Here is a 20,594-nt window from a genome sequence, read left to right as displayed (position 1 = left end):
ATATACAGTAATTAGTGTATCCTGAAGTATACTGAGAAAAACAGTCTATACAGTCAGATTATACAACGGAAGGACTGCGGGGCAAAGTGTGTCTGTGCATTTATTCTACTATGGGCAGCTTCAATAAATACTAAACAATGGAATGACAGCGCTATCGTTCAGTCTGTCATCGGGGTGTTATTTACATTGAGTAACAGATTAACAGAGGGAGTGATTAAAAGCATTTGGACCAAAAGCCACAAACATTTAACTTGAGTGGAAGGTTATAGGAGACAACCACCACCACACAAACCTATAAGACACAGTAAAACAATCAGGAGTGTGCGGTGTGTGTGGTGTGAATCTCCTCAGTGCTTACCTAGCTGTGGAGAGCTATAATGACAGTGGCTGTGTGATGAGATGAGCTACTTAACAGCCCGTGTCCTCATCCCCTCCAACAGGCCTACACTGCCAAGTGTCCTAAATACTCCACTCCATTGTCTGCTTCAGAAATGAGCAGTGCTGCTGGATCTCTCCAAGGTGGAAAGGAGGATAGAAGGACAATGAGAAAAGAAAAGGCCAATTCCCTGAGCAGGACAGGGAGCCATGCAAATAGGACCCCAGTGAAGAAGCTTCCCTGTGGTGAAAACACTGCACAGAGGGGTCTTCTCTCACCGCTGTGGCCAAAGATGGGGTTTAATCTTTCAAGCCCCCTCCCCCCCCCCCGCCCCAAATCCCAACATACAGCACACACACACAAACCAAAAGACGCACAATTCAAATTGAAAACATGGCCATTTTCTCCCCCTGCACTCAAGCAACCCACTACCTGGGCTTCTCTCTCATCATTAGCCTGGCAGTGAGCCACATGCATCATCAGCACTGTCATAAACATGCTGTTGCACCACTGTTGCAGAGAAAAAACATTGTATTGCTGAAATACAGTATGTATGCTTTTCTCTGGCTTCTCTGGCTTCCTCCCACAGTCCAAAAACATGCAATAGGCAAATTGGGATTGTTGGGATTATGCACAACTGTGATAGAAATCTGTCCATAGATGGACAGACCACATCTACTGTAGTAGTTTTATGCTCCTTGCTCTTACAGCTTGAACAAAGCTACTTATTATTATTAGTATTACCTGAGGCTGTACATAATGTTCACTTTGTGAGTCATTGAACTTTTTTAAAAGGTTTAAAAGATTTAGGGAATACTAGAGAACAAACAGAGTGCGTTCATTCATTCAGAGTGCACTAAAACATACCCGTTAAAGTCCTGAATTCACTTGTTTCGTTACCTGATCTTCGAGTCATTAAAGCTCACAAATAAGGTCAAGAACGCTGTGGATGGTACTTGAGACAAAATCCAATCAAATGGCTTCTATTCACATCAAACAGACGGGCCACTCAAAAAGTCAACACAGCGATTAAAAGAAGCGACAAGCACCATGTTTTCCTTTTAGCGAGCATGTCGCCTCAGTTCATGAAGCACAAGCGCAAATCTCCCAAAGCATGTGCAGCGTGTGGGGTGAGACACGGAGAGAAGAGGCGACGCAGAAAGCTTGTGTCTGGCTGGATTCATTCATCTGCTCTTTTTTCTCTCCTCTGGATGTTGTTCACCCAATAATTCTGACTCAGCACAATTTACCCTTTTACAGGAATACAACGCGATCGTTTCCTTTCGAGCGGCAGCACATCCGTAGATGCGTGGACTGCAGTTACACCTGTGAGAAAATGCATAATTAATGAGGAAAAGATGCCTCAGCGCTTACATAATCCACAGGCAAAAGTCTGGTGAAATATGAGCGCGATGAGTGTGGAATATAGGGTGCACACAGTTTGCAGACATACTCACTGAGAACACGGAAATAAGAATGTTCCACAATAACTGCACTGTTGGATATCTGCAGTGTATAATCATCTAATAGATGATTTATTGCTTTATTATTGAAAAGTCTGTTCCAGCTGCAGATAAGGAGTTTTCACTAAGTTAGATGGAAACAAACAGACCATCAAAAACTGAATAAATATTAAAAAAAATGAATGGCAAATGAAGTCTGTGTGTATGACACTGTGTGTGTGAGTCATTTCTGTTTGGGTCTTTTAGCAGTTTGAATTCTGCTGTGTCCTGCTTTCTTTCTGCTCCCTGTAATCACATTTGATGTGGCGTTAAATATAATGAGAAGACTGAATGCACTGAAGGAAAAACAAAAGTGCATATTCAGTGACACATTGTTCTTAGCTTCTCAAAGAGGCATTTTTATATTTAAGCTTTGCATTGCCTTGCTGTTGTCTTAATGGGTTTCCTCCTGCAAACACTCTCTTAGGCTTCTTTGGCAGTGAACTGGTGTGTTGACGTGTTGTCAGCTCTGTCCTGCTCAACAAGAACAACAACTGTCACATCATGTAATGCAGGTAAACAACACGTCCTTCCCCGCTGCAGTTCATGGTTGATCAATAAAATGAAAGGCACAGTTACATGCTCTCAAAGGCTTGAATTTAAGCTCAAATAAATTGGCCATGATTACACAGATCTCTTCAAACTCTTTTATTGCTTCTCAGTGAGTCAGCTGAACAAAAAAAGAACGAACAGCTAACATGTGAAAACAGAAGAAACTGCCCCAACAGTTTCTGTAGATGCTAATGTCGGCAGTGCTTCGAATAGTCGCGACCAAATGGAGAACAACCTTGTTAAGTATGAAGATGCAGGGATGTATGATGTGAAGCTGCTGCTGCTGTTGATTGACCGTAAAAGCCCATACATAAGATTTTGTTTCCACGTAGTGATAAATTAGTCATGATGTTATTGTGATGAGCTTCTGAGCGCAACACCAACTGCATGTGCAGCATTTTTCAAACAAGACTCAGGAAAAACGACACACACCAATTAACAACGCACATTTAGGACACAGCCATGAAGCTCGACGATTCGCCCTGATGACCATACATGACACATATTGTGAAATGAGTTGGAACGCTGGACTGCCACGGACCCATGAACTTAAACCACCGTCATGTAAACGCATGTGGAAATGCAAAGGCTCTCCGTGGAAGCAGAAAGTATGACCCAGCCCTAAGCAGCGGCTCGAGAAAAACAATTACATATTGCACTTTTAGAAACACACAATGCAGACAAGCAGCAACAACGAACATTCTAATACCCACCAACTATCTTTGAACATCGTACAAACTGAAAAGGAACAGTCACCACATGCAGACAGAGTACAGAACATTCACATCATGCTTCCAGAGCTTCACCCTCTCCTTGTGCAGCACTGCAGTGTTGATGTAGGAGGTTTCATTCACAGGCAAATAATTAGCCATTCTCTGCAGAGGACAGAATCCCAGAGCCAGCACTGGAAAACACACACACAAACATGCACACACGGATACACGCGTGCTTGGTAACCCAAGAGAAGTAAGCCAACTTGCTCTGCAATGGTGCTCCGTGCACCTCCACACAGCAGCAAACAAACAGTGAGCTCAGTCTGCCACCAACCTCTGTTCCCGTGCACACACCCCGAGGTGCACACAGATGCACCCGTAAGCGTTGAGTTGGCAGCAGCAGGGAGCCAGCAACATATCTCTTTTCCAACACTATGGCTCAGGATTAAGTCTGCTACTGCTGGTTAGCAACGGCCGTCATGTTGTCCCACCTTCCTCCATCACAGGGACTGTGTAGGACAGACATCTGCCTCCATCACATAAACATTTAGCTGGCAAATCATAGGGCTCCCCAGCTGTGACCTCACGTCACACAGTGGAGGAGGAGGAGGAGGAGGATGAAGAAAGACAGCACAGTGACAAGGGGGTGCAGACTTACAGAGAAAGGCAGAGTAATAACAGGGGCAGCCTCACTGGGGAGGAAACAAATTATTACAGGATAGAAGGATAAGTAAGAAGACTACAAGCAAGATAAGGATGTTTGTTCATTGTTGCTGCTGCTAGAAGAGGAAAATATACACATTATGTTTCCATTCTCTCAGGTGGAAAAAAAAAGCATTACATCAATACTGGAGAAATAGCAGGAGGCAGCCACACTGAGGCAGCTGAGCCACAACAAAAAACAAATCAGACTTACTGTCCTGCTGCAAATCCTCACCTTCACTTTTTCCTCCCCCACTCTGCTTCTGATTAAGCTCTTCCACCCATCCTTTGCTTCATCTTCTTCTTATCCCTGCTTTCTATCTTTCCTCTGACTCCGTCTTGCTGGCGTTCCTTCTCTTTTATCAGGCCTTTTACAACTCTCATCCATAATGGATAGTTCGGAGATATCTGCTTCCTGTAGTGGGCCCTGTGCCCCAGGAGCCACTCAGACTGTATTGATTCCCACATCAGAAGAGTCATCAAGGCACAGATAATAAGGCTTAGAGTCACACACAAAAAAAATTTCTACTTGGGGAGTTTTCTACACTCTGCCCTGTTGTAAATAATGTTCAAATGTAATTAAAACATGTATTTATTGATTTACAATCAGATATCGTCCAATGTGAAGGTGTATTTGCGAGTACAATGAGCAACATCAATGAGCACAGAAAAAATGCACAATTGTTTCAGCCTGAGTATATGAATCCTATTTTCCTGTTGGTTCTTTCTGTGTGTGCTACTTTGATGCATGTCTTGTCACTGGGTGCTTTATTTAGGCTCATTAGACTCAATGTGTGCCCTATGCACTGGCTAGCCTGCCCCTCCTTTGACCCAAACCCTAACATATAGGTCAACATTGGCATTCAAGTGATTCATGTGTCACATGCACAATGCTGCTCTTTTTAAGACTGAACCTTTAATCCCTGAAGCACTAGCAATTAAACAATGTTGAGGACAATAGGGAAAAATAGAGAGAAATCTGAGGTTTCATTTCGTTGTTCACTTAAAGCAGCATAGTCTATGGAGAGTTCAGTCAGAACCCTCAGATGAAGGGTCAATGAGTTTCTCTCAGTGCTTGAAGAAGCGTTGCATCTTGAGATGCATGGGAGGGCTTCCTTAAATGGGGCAATTTTCATGCTTGCTGAGCAGGACGCATACAATGTAAAGTAAGCAGCGAGATGCAAGAAGATAAGACGAAATGTGTCAAGAAAACATCTTTACAGGCCTGTAGGAACATTAAAATGCAGATTTATGAAAGGCATAGCATATATTGTATGAAGCTAATACCTCAGTATCAATGTGTGTAACTAAGGAAATTATCCAGAGAGCGTCAGTGTCAATACACACCTATGCCACAAGATTAACAATTGTTCCTGAATCAGAATCCATATCCAGATTACCACCAAAATCCAATAATTTCTTCCTAAAGGCATAACCTCCATCTCCAGAAATGTTCGTCCAAATCTGCTCTTCACTTTGTGGATTATGCTGCACAAAACCAGACAAAAATAGAAAACAGAAAAATCCCAAAACCATAACCTCCTTGGTGGAGGCAATGACATAACACAGGCACAGCTTCTGGTTTCTGAAGGAACCAAATATTGACAGATGACTGACATTTTTGCTGTGGCTAACACACAAAGAGAACTTCTCTGTCACTCTTAGAACAGCACCTGCCAGTGGCAGCAAAGTGCAACTACAGCTTTGGAGTGAAAAAGTGATTTCCAATATAAGAAAATAGCATTTTTATCTGAAAGTTGTAAAAGATTCATGTATATACTTGTGTTTCTGCCTGCTTTTTTGGTATTTTCAGAGGCATTTCCAATAATATGGATCAAAACATGTCGAACATGTTGAGATGACGGAGCCAAATACAAGACAACTCAGGGGTTAGTGCAGGTCAGTCATCATCTAACCGCTTTATCCTCCACCAGAGGGTCGCGGGGGGTGCTGTGCCAATCTCAGCTTCATCGGGCGATAGGCGGGGTACACCCTGGACAGTTCGCCAGTCCATCGCAGGGCCACACACAACTAGAGACAAACAACCATTCACTCTAACACTCACTCCTATGGTCAATTTAAAGTGTCCAATTCACCTAATCCCCACATTGCATGTTTTTGGACTGTGGGAGGAAGCCGGAGAACCCGGAGAGAACCCACGCACACACGGGGAGAACATGCAAACTCCATGCAGAAAGGCCCTTGTTCCAACCGGGGCTCGAACCCGGGTCTTCTCGCTGCAAGGCGAGAGTGCTAACCACTATACCACCGTGTGGCCCGGGTTAGTGCAGGTAAAAATCCAAATTTTTTCATGCATTAAACCAACGCAGAACTGCAACAAAAATAAAGCAAAAACAAAGCAAAGCAAAAAAGGCACAGAGATCAAAGTCACAGGGGAACAGGAGACGAGGAGCATACCGGAGGGAGACAACGAGACACAGGTGAAACTAATTAGGGTGGGGCGGGTCATCTGAAAGCAGACAGAAACCAGGAAGTGACGAAGTGTCATGACAAAATGAGACAGGATGTGTCAAAATAAAACAGGAAATCGTCAAAAGCCAACACCAGTCACTTAGACAAAATAAAACTCAAATCAGGAAACTGAAAGTCCAAACACTTGAAATAAAACAAAACCTGGATTAGGATTGTACAGCAGTTTTTGTTTTGTTTGTTTGTTAGAATAGACAATTGTCCTGATTTGGCCTTTGGGTTTGCAGTGAGATCCCACATTACCATTAGAGGTTTTCCTAACACACACACACACACACAATTTGATGTTTGTTTTCTCAGTTGAGAGAAAAGGAAGAGTTTTAAAGGCTCAACAGCAATGCAGTTGTATATTAGTTCGTCAAGACATCTGTGTTATGAAAAGTCTGAGGACCTCTTGGATAAAGAAAGTAGGTAATCTCAACAAATTTGGGCCGGCATTTACATTTTCTTCAAATAGTAAGTGAGGTTTGCATGTGTCCAGTCTATAACAATAACATACAGTCTAATATTCACAAAAAAGGCATTTCATACTCTGTGATCCTGCAGTATATTCTATGTGGGACCATTCACACACTGTTTTACTCTGAGGTGTCAGCAGAAACAGCTTGGTGCTCTGATGTCAGGAATATCATGACATGTTTACTGTTCCATTATGCCAGCTGGTCATTAATCATCCACGTCTTCAATCACAAAGGTTGTTGTTTGTCCTTGAAACGGAATGCCACAATTTTCTGCCTGTTCACAGGAATTTCAATGGCTCTGACCTCACAGGTCTTTAATTCATGATGTTTCACAATAAAAACTGCCGCATTAACTCTTTACACTATAAATGTCCAAGATGCAAACACTTAAGAGGCAGAAGCTGCTTTTCTTTTCCTTCACTTTTAGAATACATGTTATATAGTGATTTCAACTGGATTCTCACTTCAACAGTTACATTAAATGACACTGATGATAGTGACATCATTCAATGCACACCCAAACAAAGAAAGAGAGCCTAAGGAGCCGGTGGCCACTGTGTCCTTGGGTAAGACACTTGACGCTCCTGGCGACTGTGCCGGCAGAGTGTCAGTGGGTATAAAAGATTGAAAATGTGCTGCACATAGAGGCGCTGAATGAATGTGTGAGTGAATGGGTGAATGGCAAAACTGTAGTGTAAAGCAGCTTTGAGTGGTCGTCAAAAAAACTAGAAAAGTGCTATATGAATACAAACCATTACAGACCATTTCTATAGTAAATTGTACCATAGAATTGAAAACAAATGATCAGATTGCCTCATAATCATTACAGTGTTCTTCTTCATCACCTCACCAAAGTGTGATTGTGCCATCATCAATGTTGTCCATACGACTAGACAATTTCAGAGGAGGAGTGTCTCTAATACTAACACATCTATCATGTGTGTCATAGCTCTCATCTTTACTTTTACCTTTCTCCAAAGTGAAGCAGTTGTCTGTAAAACTATACATATATATTGTTGATGTATAATGAGTCACTACCATTTATTTCTTACTCTGTGGGATACATGGAGTAATGCACGAATACTCCAACAAAGCTTCAAAGCTTTGGATCAGTCATATGTGACAATCTTAAGCGTATTCTCCTCCACACACACTGCTTTATTTCTGCAGAACTCTGTAAGAGAAACACAGCAGCTCTAGTGAGCGATTGGCTGAGTGTGTGTGTGTGTGTGTGTGAGAATCTGTGTTACATGTCCACGGCACTATGTGCAAATTCAGCTTCAGAGTCTATAGTGTTCCATCACCTCAGCATTTAGGGAAACGATTACACTCACAGCTGCACTAATTGTCGGAAGAAATGTACATCCCAAGCACATGAGGATGTAACGACCACTGAGACTAAATGTAAATCAGTCACAAACACAGCAGTGGTTGTGTTATGTGTGTGTGTGTGTGTGTGTGGGGGTTCAAGACTCAAAACAGGCATTATTCCATGTCCGTGGAAACATGGCAACCACTAGACTTGACTGTAGAATCAATTTATTGTTTGATTTTCATGTACAAAAATATTGTACTTCATTAGAATCATCTTTCAACCTCTTTGGTCTCTCCAACAATATTTATTTCTTCCCTATTGTCGAGGCATTTTACTTCTTTTCCTGTTACACATAACTTGGCAGGAGAAAAAGGACATCATTTTACCATCTGTCTTTTTCTAACAGTTTGCAGTGTTTCTGTCTGTTCGTTCACAGTAATTACAGTTAAACAAATGCTACACTATACAGTAGATTTCCCCAATGTCCTAGTTTTTCCTTTCCATCCAAAACTAAAACAATTATACAATAGTTTTAGCCAGATCGATTTTTTTTTGTTTGTTTATCTACATAATCTGTCCAGTGGACTTTACCCACCTTCTATCAGAGCTACTCACAGACTGCAGGGCAATGGAAAGAAAACAGAGGCATGTGAAAGGTAAACAGAGGGAGCTCAGGGAGTGAAAATTTGATTTGGTGCAGTAGCTGTGATGTAACAGCTACATCACTGCCAGGGGCAGGTTTGTGCAACTCATAGATTTAAATAAAAATTTTAAAAAATAGGCCAAACATAATGTCGATGCAAATATGTGTGCATCAGGTTATTTATGAGTCCAGGAGGTGTCACCTTCAGCTGGATGTGGTGAACTACCTTTCTGCCAGCCGTGCTGTTTTTTGTTCAACCCAGTCTATTGCTGAAATTGAAACTAATTACGACACAGAAATTCATGCACAGCACATCCTGAACTCTGAGCTTTCAGAGAGTTATGAATATGAAGGAGTGTTCAAATGTGTTTGTGCCATTTATATACACATGGTCCAGTGCCACAACACACAGAGGAGAGGTGTCACGCCAGCCAAGACAAGAAGGCAGTGCTTTATCAAACAACCTGTTCAGCAAACATGTTGAAAAGCAATGACAGGATCAAATTAATGTAGAACTAAAGGAATCTTCAGAGAACAGAGCGGGAGCAAAACAGATTAACTGACAGACAGACTGTTGAGCACAGAGATTAAATACACAACAGAGGCTGTTATAATGGGACACGGGTGATACACATTCAAATGAAGCAGAAAACCAAAATAGGTACACAATTCCCCTACACAATACAACACAGACAAGGCAAGAACTATGGTGTCAAATAGTAAATATTAAATATTATGTCCAAACTACTTAAATAGAGTGACCAAAGCCCTTCATAGGTCTCTTAAACACAACTAAATGAGTCTCCTGTATGTCAATGCTTAAGTAGCAGGCATATTCATAACCTAACAATCAGAAATTGTCCTCTACTCTTGTGCTACTGCAGGTTCCACAGTCTTTACTGGCCAAAACTCAAAGCACCCCATTCATCTGTTAGTTGTTTCTTTTGTAAGATCATTCAAGATTCAGAGTCCCCAAAAAAAACTCAATCTGGAACATTCCAATCCACCTACGATCATGTCCGGAACAGAGTGTCCATGTAAAACAGACCCAGTCAGCCTGTGTTTACTGCAGAGCACATGGCCACAGTAAGACAGCCTGTTGGAAAGCAGTGTGTGAGTGGACTAACAATGAGCACAGCTTGGGCAAAGACCTGAGTCAACAGGTGAAACTCGGCCAAGTCACACTACGTGACCAGGGCACATGTCACAAGAACATGTGCCCACTTAAACAGGGAAGAGGTGAGGAACATGCATTGAAAAGGAGGAGTTAATATCTTATCCGGACCATTAACTGACTGTGCAGTTTGATACATGATACAACAAACTCAGCTGGGTAAGTATAACCATGTGTACAGATGTGTGGGAGTACTTTGGACAAAGAAATCCCCTCGTAATTGTTGAATCTGTTTGCCATTCAGCACAGGCAGCAATCCATGTAGCTACAGCATTGCTAATCAAGCTCAGCCTTGTTCCAGTAAATGCAAGAAAGACAAACTAGGTTATTGAGACCATTCATTAATTATGCTTCAAACAGCCTGATTTCAGCGAAAAGCAAGACTTTCACATTGATATGCTTGTTTATAGACATAAGTAACAAATATTTGGATCAGAAAGGTGAGTAATACAATATCTCAGATTAGCAATAACAATACAATGGGAGAAGATGCAGAACCAGGAGCAGTCTTTTCAGTAGTCTCATATTAAACATTATAGTGGAAAACGTGATTCATCAATTACAGTTAGCAGTAGGCGATAAAACGATAATGACATATCGCGATGGAACTTTTTCTGGATATAAAAACAAGATAACCTTGTTGTAACTTTAAACTCATTTCATCCGTGTTTTGACAGACGACCCCAACAGACAAAGAGAGAAGCGGTGCTTTGAACCAATCATGCTGCAGCCACGCCAGAAGTGAGAGTGAGTCAAAAGAGAAAATGATCACAGAAAATCTAAACAAAACCTGGAGCGACAGTGTTACAGATGAAGAAGACATCTCCTGGAGAAGAAACACTGCTTTACAGTCTTCAGATCCAAGTACGTGTCGGTGATGTCTGCACCACAACAGCAGACCATAGTGTCTTCTCCAACTACAACAAAAAAAAAAAAACGCTGATATCACAAACTCATCGCCTACATTTAAGCAGCGGATTAAAGTAATTTACCCTTGATACCGTAATTATTTCTCCCGAACAGTTCTTCGCCTGCTATATACGGACTGCAGAGGGAGAACTGTTTGCCGACAATTTGACCTATTTTGAGCACAACAAAGAAAAAGACACAGCATGAAGGTCGTTCCTTCAAACCTGTAAATATTAAGCGTTTAGTTAATATAGACCCGTTTTTTTCTAATCTTTATCTAAATTAATTTGCAGCGTGCTATAGTTATGTTTGTATACAAAATAAACATTTAAACAAAAATAACGTTTTAAAGAGGAACCTTTTAAGCTTGACAGAAATACTGATGTGATATAAAATTGTGATATAAATCGACATTGAATAACATAAAAACATATATCGTGATAAGATATAGCTCTAGTTAGCAGCATGTTTTGCTGAAAACTCATAATAATCCTAATGTTGTTAGCCATGAGTGAATGGTATTAACGTTACCACAGAGTCCTTTCCCCTTCAGTTATACAGAAGAGCATTGTTTTGTTTTTGTCTGTGTTGCAGAGAAACGAAGACGAGTTCAACCCCTCCTCTTCGACCCACTCTCAATATGAGTGTGAGGAGTGTGGTGCATGTGTGCATGTGTGCTGACCGACTGTGACGCTGTGTCCTTCACTCCGTGTCCTGTGTGCCAATGCTCTTCCTCTTGTAAAGGTGAATTACTAATTAATCGTTGATTTCAGCCGTGACAGCAGATCACTTCTCCTCGTTGATCAACATTTATTTATTAATCTTCACCTTTTTTGTTGTTTATATAGCCTCTCATTCAGATTCACCTCCGGATGCCCTTTCCTCCACCATTACACCGTCCTCATGAATAATACAACCGGTGACAGTGGTCGCCACACTACTGACACATATTATCACAAGGCCAACACATACAGAATTGAAGCTTTCCAGTGCTGCGTCCTACTGTGGAGAAATGCTCCATTAATATGCATGCAGGGCTTATTTTCCTCTCTATGGAATAATGTGAGAGAGATGTGCGGGGAATTAATGTTGGTATCTCCCTCAGACAGTAAAGAGAATTTTAAGTGTGGCATCTTGGTTTACGTCTTCATTAGCAGCCTATTTTTTTTTGCATTGCTCGTCTCACTTCCTCTACAGCCAGTATTAAATACAGAACATTTGGGACAGTTTACGCCTTAATTTTTCATTTAAAATATCGTTACTGGCATATTGATTATCGTATTGCACAAGGAAGGACGACGATCTATCACCAAATCGATATTTTGACCCACTACTACTGAGTAAATCTCACATGGTAAAAGACAAAAAAAACAACCTGGTACCTGGTTTCCACTGTCCCCCCTCACCGTCCATCTCTTCCCCTGCCTTTCTACTGTGATTTGACTCGCTCAAGCCGTACTCTGTTGACTCATGATAATTTAAGGATGGAAATAAAGAACCTCAGGAACTGTAAGAATAAAGTCAATAGCAGGAACTGGCAGATTACAACAAAAGATCGTTGCAGCTAAAAACTGAGTCAAGGAAAAAACTTGGAGCAGTTATTAGCATAAGTCAGTGTCAGACCGCAGCATGGGTTCAGATCTAAAGCATGATAGACAAATAAAACCATTTTTCAGGGGAATTTAGTGTCCTTTGAGGGAAGCTGTTAGTGCAGCTGCGTGATGCAGGTGCTTACATCATCTCAAGAGTGTGTGGACCAGATGTGACAGTGTTGCGCCAGCTGAAAAGTGCTGAACTGACATGTGAGTTGGCAGCGTGAGGCCTTACACAGAGAGAGTGCACAGTTCAGAAGGACGAGGGCTACAGAAGAATTCTTTGACCACTTTTATCCACATTCATTAGCCGCGGAACGAGTGGCGCAATGTTCGCGACCCTTTCAGAGGATCCACAGGGAGCAGGTTCGTTGGTGTGAAACAGAAACCCAACCTGTTTGTCGAGCTCACCTACACTGAATGTTAATGTTGCCCACATCAATGAGCTCTTCATGTAGAGATGCAGACCAGCTAAACACAAATACACTGGCAGGAGAGAGCAGCAGCAGAGCCACGGACCAATGCCTGCACCAGCCACAGCTTTTATTTCTGGTTACACTGATCTAAGGAATGTTTTGTTCTTCTGTGTTTCTCTTTACACCCCTAACCCACCCCCCTTTTTCCCCTTTCTACCCTTTTCTCTCTATGCCTTTTACATATGTAGCCAAAGAGCTGGAGTGAAAAACATCAGATGTTCTAAAAAAACAAAAAACGGCACCATGAACGGGAAATTGTGAGAGTTCAGAGTTTCATTCATTGATATATTTAGAGAGTAAGATATTAGAATACGCTTCTTCATTTCTCATGTTGGCATATTTATATTAACTACATCAGAACAAACCAAGTGGTAGAAAAAGAGACAGCACTCGGTGGATAAAGGGAATAAACTTTAATGATCTCTTAACACTTTAAAGTAGGTAAATAAAGGTTTGACCCACTAAAAATATCATGGGATATTTAGCTTATTGAAGGATCTATTTAGCCGACAAAATGGAAATCAAAAAATGTTAGTAAAATGACTGGGTGGTCTCAGTAGAAGCACTGCAGATAAACAAACATGCTGATTGAATCATGGACGGAGCAATAGTACTTTCTGAGGTGCCTAGTGCTATGCTTCCCATCTATGCCAAGCATAATGGGATTTCTTGAGTTTAAATGCACTTCACTCACTCTGTGGAGCCAGGAGGAAGCTAAACTATTGATCCACAAACAATTTAGCTGTCCAGCTGTCCAGAGAGGGGGAAAACAGGACGCCCCTAAACGTCTAATGAGGCTTCCCAAGAGCTTGGCTTGCTCAGTATTCACTCCACGTGCCAGGAGTCCTTCGCCGTTGGGCTCTCACCGCAATCAGCTTTCTATCCATACACTTCTGACACATGCAGCCCCTGCCACGGAGGACTAGGGGGCCGTCAGCTACAATCCCAGTGAGCCTCTCTCCAAGGACGTTTTTGATCAGTGTAAAAATGCCCTTTGACCTCCCCCAGTCTTTCATGATTTTCAGCACACGACTGGTGAAAGGTTCACGACTGCACTTTAGTACAGTATGCTGCTAATGTGACGGTTCTGAGCTGTCATACACATAGAGCATGCATCATCACAGCGAAAACACATGCTGGGTTAACATTAGAAGCAGAAGAGCCGTGCACGCTCAACTACCATATACACTTCATATTTATACAGTATATGCTTTTGCTTTCCACATATGCTCCCAGCACCATAGCAACAGGCCTTGCTCAAAGGCTCCAAGAGTGGCTTGGCCCCAAGGAGAAAGACGCTTTCATACCTAATTGGACAGTTCCCTGCACACCATGGCTTGTTCTCTTTCCCCAGCACTGTAAGATTACAGCTCAAGCGGTTGAAAGTACAGTAAGCCTCCACAACCCCATGATGAACGCAGATTAAATAGGATTAAGTCCAAAACAATGCAGCCCATTACTGAGAATACAAACGATGAAGGACACAGAGGTAATCTAATCTTCAGAATGCTGTTTAACACTACCTTATGCAGATTATGGATTAACTACAATATGTCAGAGGGGATATGGTTGTATCAGTCAGACTTTGTGACTATTTGTATAGCTATAAAGTAGCTACGCCTTTAGTTTAGAGCTTTCCCAAAGATTTACAGAAATAATCTGCGTTTGATTACGATTGGGAATTTTAGACATTTTCTATATGGTAGCGCTGTGTCAGAAATGAGACACTTCCATGATTTTGAAACCACGCACAACCAAATGGAATTGATCTTTAACATCTCCCGCGAAGCTCCTCTGCAGCCCTGTAAACACTGTCTCTGAAACAGATGGCTCAAGACTCCCATGTGGGAGAAATGAGTCCACTGTGTGTAACATTATATTTGTGCTCAGCCAAATGTTGAACACATTCACACGAGGTAACTTGACACTTTGAGGAGTACTTTAATTAAGACTTAATCGCAATAAGATGCTTGAAATTGACTAGTTAATTGGGGATAAGGTTGTCTGAACTAGTTGACCTTAGCGTCTCTTTTACTTCGCTCTAGTACTGTCTCAACAAATCCAATCATGCAATTAGCAATGTGTTGAGTAAAATAATATTGTGGTAACTGAACACATTCCACTGGAGCTAAGGATTCTTCTGCTAATTATTAAAAATTTTTTTTGTGCTGCTGACTTGAAGGGAGTCAAATAATATTATGAAACATTTAAATGGCTGGTCTATATTGACAGAATTTGGCAGGTGAAGGGCATACAGTTGTAATCTCCTTTTAATTGAGACCATGAATCCCAAGATATTTTCTTTGATTGTAAAGTCTAAAAATATCTAAAAAAAAAAAAAAACGAGCAATGAATCAGAGAAAAGACATGAAATCTTGTCACATGTAACCTAGTTACAGATCCTCGCTGTTGCTAAATATAGCAATATTTTAAAACTTGGAGACGGCCTTAAACCAGAACAATGAAGTTTAGTGAGGTTTTGAAGAATTGATCCTCATTTGCTCCAAATAACAAATCCTTGTGTCTAAACACAAAATGTCCAAGTACCGTGTGATAACACGTCGATGACATTGATCAATGACACTATATTTCCTCCGTGGATGCCAGAGAGAGATACCAGACGATTTCTGGACACGAACAGCTCGTCTAGTCCAGATTATCTTAATGGAAATGAAGTAATCAGATTTGGAATGAGACCTCACTTTGGCAGAAAGACAAACCACAGCAACCATGTGAAACACTGAGCATCCTCGAGGCTTCTCCAAAAGACAAAATCACAACTGATAAAAATGGTGGAAGAGATTAAATGTTCTGTCATGAAAATAAATGAGTTACATCTAAAAAGGAGAGTATAATGACTCACTGGTTTTATTAAGCCAAGCCATTTCTTTGAAAACGTTTTATCTTGTTAGTAAATGAACGATAACAATGATGAGAGAGTAGATTTAATGCTATGTCAAAGACCATTTAAGCAGAACATTTTGAATATTTCTTCCTGATAAACACATATGACAAGTTACAAATAGACTGCACAAGTGCTAGATGTGTAACACTCACATTTGTGTGAGCACACACAGACACACACAACCACAAAACAAAATCCATTGCAGTTGTAGGATTATTAATATGGATTAATATTCAATTGAAGCAAACAAGCCTGTGTTTGTTTTCATCAAAGCAAACACAGGTGTCAGAAATAGAACTTCAGCCCAGACAACCAAACTTTATTCATACACATAATAAATAAAGTGTATGATTTAGGATGATTTTTTTACACACTTACACATTATTATAATTGCATAACCACACAAATCCCCAGTCAAGAGAGCAATCCTTTTGAGACATCCTTTTCACAGGACAGCATCTCCCTAACCAGAAGCAATAACGTCAGTTTGGTGACATATTGTCCATGTTTGTCGCTCAATATGTAGCACAGTGGACATTTATGACTGAGGAAACTATGGCGACTGGTCACACATACCAATTTCACAATGAATTTGTTGTAATCATGTGCAACACCCCAATAGCCTGGGGGAAACTGTGGACACAGCACAAGTGTGTATTGTGTAGAGTTTTCGTTGCACGGCGCTGTCCCTCCACATAAGATCTATGGGTCACATGCAAGTGGGGAGCAGTCGACAGAGGGAGAATTAACTGCAGGCGCTGCATTCAAACAGTCAGTGGTGGCAGATGGGGACTGAGGCCTTTTCTCTTCGTCAGGCATGAACAGAGAGGTCTGTCTCCAAGCGAACACAGAAGACGTCATGTCTCTGCCTTACTACCGTACCATTAGTGGATCTCCCCATTGACGACCGGTGCGTAAATTGCTGAGCAATTTAAAGGAAGCACCAATACAAGAGCATCACATGTTTTGTCAACGGGACAACTGCAGTGATAGAAGCTGGTGTTTGTGTGTGTGTGTGAGTGTTTCTATGCACGTATAGTCTGCTCGTCGTTGCCGAATCTTCTCCTGGGGGTGTTCAGTCTAACATTAAACTAGCCCCAATGCTGCCAAATGGCAAGGTTTCCAATCAGTTTAGCTTCTTTTTAAATCTTATTTACCACTTTGACTCTTTGCCCGGGAATTAGTCACGAAGGGTTCTGTAGGACATCTGGAAACTGATCTAATCTCCCAAAAAAAAACACTCTTAAAATTACCTTAATCTTAGATGGCAGACATTCACAATACTGTGCCTCATAATTATGCCGGTTGAATTAAGACGGGGGGAGATTTCAACAGATTGTGAAATAGAAAATGCCTTGTATCGGTGAGTGTATGTTGAGTCATGTGAATGTGACACTAGTGGAGGCTGCAGCCTCGGAATGCATCACAGAGCAGCCACATCTCACAAGGTGTGGTATTATGTACACATTTCAGCCAATGTGCTGGCACAAGAACAGCACATAGAACTCTATATTCAGCCATTTTGGTCACATAGTGAGGGAATGCAATGTCAAAATGCTGCTTTGTTAGCCTACACCTCATCAGAGTAAATTCATTCACCTAGCATGAAGGAGACAGTGTGTCCTCAGGGTGCACACAGGACAGCACAGGATGCATTAACAGCAGCCAGGCTTACAGGATTCAGAAAGTGCTTTTCCTGACAGGCAACCATGAAATCACGCTGACATGTTGTGCCACCTTCGCGGCTCTGATTCAGACTGGACAAACAAACAGTGAAAGGTTTCACCTGTGACTGGAAAAAACATACATAAAGATGAATGAAACAGTCAAAAATATTTCAGTGCACACTCAGTGTCCAAACACGTCAATTTAATTTTCATATTTAAGCTGGATGGGAAATAAATGTCTGAGATGAACAGATGTTGAGGAATTCATAAACCTTCAGTTTTATCAAAACCTTTATAAAAACAAATTTTATCTTGTGTTCTTGCATGGTTATGAATTACTCTAGAGAATCTAATATGATTTTAGAATTTGTAATGTTTGCACACACCAATCAGTAACAGTGAATTTGTCCTCTGCATTGAATCCATCCTTCCAACACACTTCCTTATCTGCAATGGGTGCCTTGCTCAAGGGCACCCCTTGACCCGCCCAGTTGCGAGCCTCAATGTCTGTCCTCTTTTCAACTTTAAGAACTGCAGTGCAAAACAGTACTCTGACATTTAACTGCACCTAAAAATAAGCGAACATCACACCGGCATCACTTTAGCAACATGAGCAACTCCGCCAAGTCAGCTGACAGACATGGCTCTAATAACCTCTCATTCCCACTCTAATGTTGCTTTTCCACTATACAGTTCCAGTTCTTTGCTTTTCCATAAGGGATCGTACCTATTGCTTTTTTAATACCGGCTCTGGCGATGTTCAAAGTGAACTAAACAAATACTAAAATGTGACCGGCAACTGATTGGTCAGAGAGTGTCGTCACAGGAAGAGTCATGAGCGTGACGTCCGACACAAGAATCAAACTGTAGATGATATAAAAGGAGTCTGGTGTACTGAGCGACAGCACTGCTGAAAGCCGGCAATCGTGAGCCGCATCACAACCCTTCCACCACATTTCAGTTCAGTGACTGCGTCAGACGGAGCAGTGCGCCAGTCATGCAGGAAGTACTGGACTAATCCTTGTAATTAGAGCTGAGACGATAAATCGATTACTACATTAATCGACTGTTATTTTGATAATCGAATCAAAGCTTTTTTCATGATTAAAACAAGATTTCTGATTGTTTAAGCTTCTTAAATTTGAATATTTTCTTCATTTCTTTGCTATGGAACAAATAAATCATTAAAGGTCAATCATTTTGGTTTGTGGACAAAACAAGACATTTGAGAACATCATCGTGTCCAGGTTTGACGAACACCGATCAATATTTTTTAAGGTTTTCTGATATTTTATGGACCAAACGATTCATCGAGAAAATAATCGACAGATTAATCTATTATGAAAATAATCGTTAGTTGCAGCTCTACTTTTAATTGAACTGATTCTAATGATTCAGTACACCGTAATTAACTGCTCTGCTCGTCGTGTATGAAACAGCTATGACGACCCCGCCCACGTTGAATAGGTACTATAGTCCCTCTAAAGCTAATGCTAGTGTCGCTAACAGCAGACTAAGCTAAAGCTAGCGCTGCTAACAACAGTTAGAAATGGTGATGGAAACCTCTCAAATATCGCAAGAACATTTTTACACTCTCATGAGGCCGTTCTTTTCAGCAACTTGATAGAAGAAATCGTAGAAGTGTAATGGAAACACTTTTTCTGTGTTTTACAGTTCAAAACAATCACAGCAGTAGCAGTAGCGGCAATCTTTGCTTTTGACCATCTTTTTACAAGAATTACGGCTCATGCACGAAACACCCTTCAATGGAAACACCTGCAAGTCACAATTGTATTTTGTCCTTTAAACTTTAGCGGAAACAATTGTAATGGAAACACAACTCATTTAATGTTATTTTCACCTTAAAAGCTGTACTATAAGTTGAATAAATAAAACCCTCTAGTTATTTTAAGCTTCAATCAGGATGGTCATCGCAGAAATGTTTGAGATATTGGTCACACTGGTCAAATATAATCATCATGTTTTGCCATATGGTCCAGTTTGAAGTGACACCATGCCATGTACTCTGTGAGAGGACAGAAAGCTTTACTTTGACAACATACAGCAGCATTAGACAGCTTCTCTGCACTGACGCCAACAGTGTGGTGTGTCTGGACGCGCCCATCACACCTTCCTAAGCACCTGCTGACAAAATAACCCAGTGATGTAGGGAATTAAAACAGTTACGACTCAACCTGCCACTGAAGGTGACAGATCTATGCTAAATCAATCAAATGGGGGCACCAACACCAACACCATACAGTCCCTCCCTAATCTTCAGTGGTAGCGTTGATAGTGAACTATGGCCTATCTTATTAACGCCGAATTTTGCACGGACTCACTGACTTTAAGGCGATATCCACCAAAACACCGCTACACCAACGATACGCAGCGCATCGACAATATTTGGGAGGGAAGTGCATGCACAGAACGTACCGCTGCAGATCATGTAACATGTAACCTCATCCGCACCCACAGTGCTGCACACACGGTATCTCGCTGTATTCGGTTTATAACGATGCTTTTTTTTAAAAAACTGCAGCTTGTTTGCAGACAAATCGTTAATAATTCTGCATTGCGGAGAGAAGCTGCACGAGCTGCTCTCCATCATTCCGCACATCCCACTCAGCCTGTTGTAAACAACACTGATTCACCAGCTGTCAAAACACACCGGCGTCTTCTGTGGGTTATTAACCTCACCAAACGTGATGTTTGAATCGGAACACATGAAAACATGCACTGATGCCGCAGCTGTCCGCGTCCTTACCTTCCGCAGGGTCCGTGTATCCTTCACACCTGCTCAGCTCAGCATCGCCCAGTACTTGAGGAGCGGGGAAGGGAAGTGACAGAGCCGCGCTCCTGTGACCGTGGATTGGATGAAGAAGGGTGAGGAGGACTGGCAACTTAGGGGGCGCTAGACCTGCGTGTTCCTCTGGTCCACAGAGCTGTGTCTCCCCCGCAGACAGTAATTATGTCCACGTCCCCTCCTGCTTTCTATAAAACCTAATTAATCATAAAGGGGGGGGGCAAAAAGTTGAAGACGAGGATGATGATGATTTATTTGAACAGCAAACACATAAAACATGTTCAAGAGAGTGGGGAGAACATATGTATATA

General features: G+C 41.5%; 1 protein-coding gene and 1 long non-coding RNA gene across 4 annotated transcripts in view; one reads left to right on the top strand and one right to left on the bottom strand.

Annotated features, from left to right (window-relative positions):
- LOC122775967 (contactin-1a-like) overlaps positions 1-20,357 on the bottom strand; it is a 56,623-nt gene extending 36,266 nt beyond the window's left edge. Inside the window, exon 1 of one of the 2 annotated variants that reach the window (XM_044036236.1) lies at positions 20,245-20,357. The gene's annotated coding sequence lies outside the window, so the exon portion shown is untranslated. Of the gene's footprint in view, positions 1-3,477; positions 3,621-20,244 lie in introns of those variants that run through there. The other variant, XM_044036237.1, reaches the window with a different exon arrangement.
- Positions 9,852-12,068, top strand: LOC122775968. Of its 2 annotated transcripts, XR_006361152.1 has the most exons (4): positions 9,852-10,087; positions 10,606-10,792; positions 11,432-11,581; positions 11,686-12,068. It is a non-coding gene; the product is annotated as an uncharacterized LOC122775968 (long non-coding RNA). The 2 variants fall into 2 exon arrangements; XR_006361151.1 differs by having other exon boundaries at positions 11,432-12,068.
- Positions 20,358-20,594: the final 237 nt, after the last annotated feature.

Source organism: Solea senegalensis, linkage group LG10, assembly GCF_019176455.1.
Source record: "Solea senegalensis isolate Sse05_10M linkage group LG10, IFAPA_SoseM_1, whole genome shotgun sequence".
NCBI lineage: Eukaryota > Metazoa > Chordata > Actinopteri > Pleuronectiformes > Soleidae > Solea > Solea senegalensis.
This window is presented reverse-complemented; position numbering and strand designations above follow the sequence as displayed.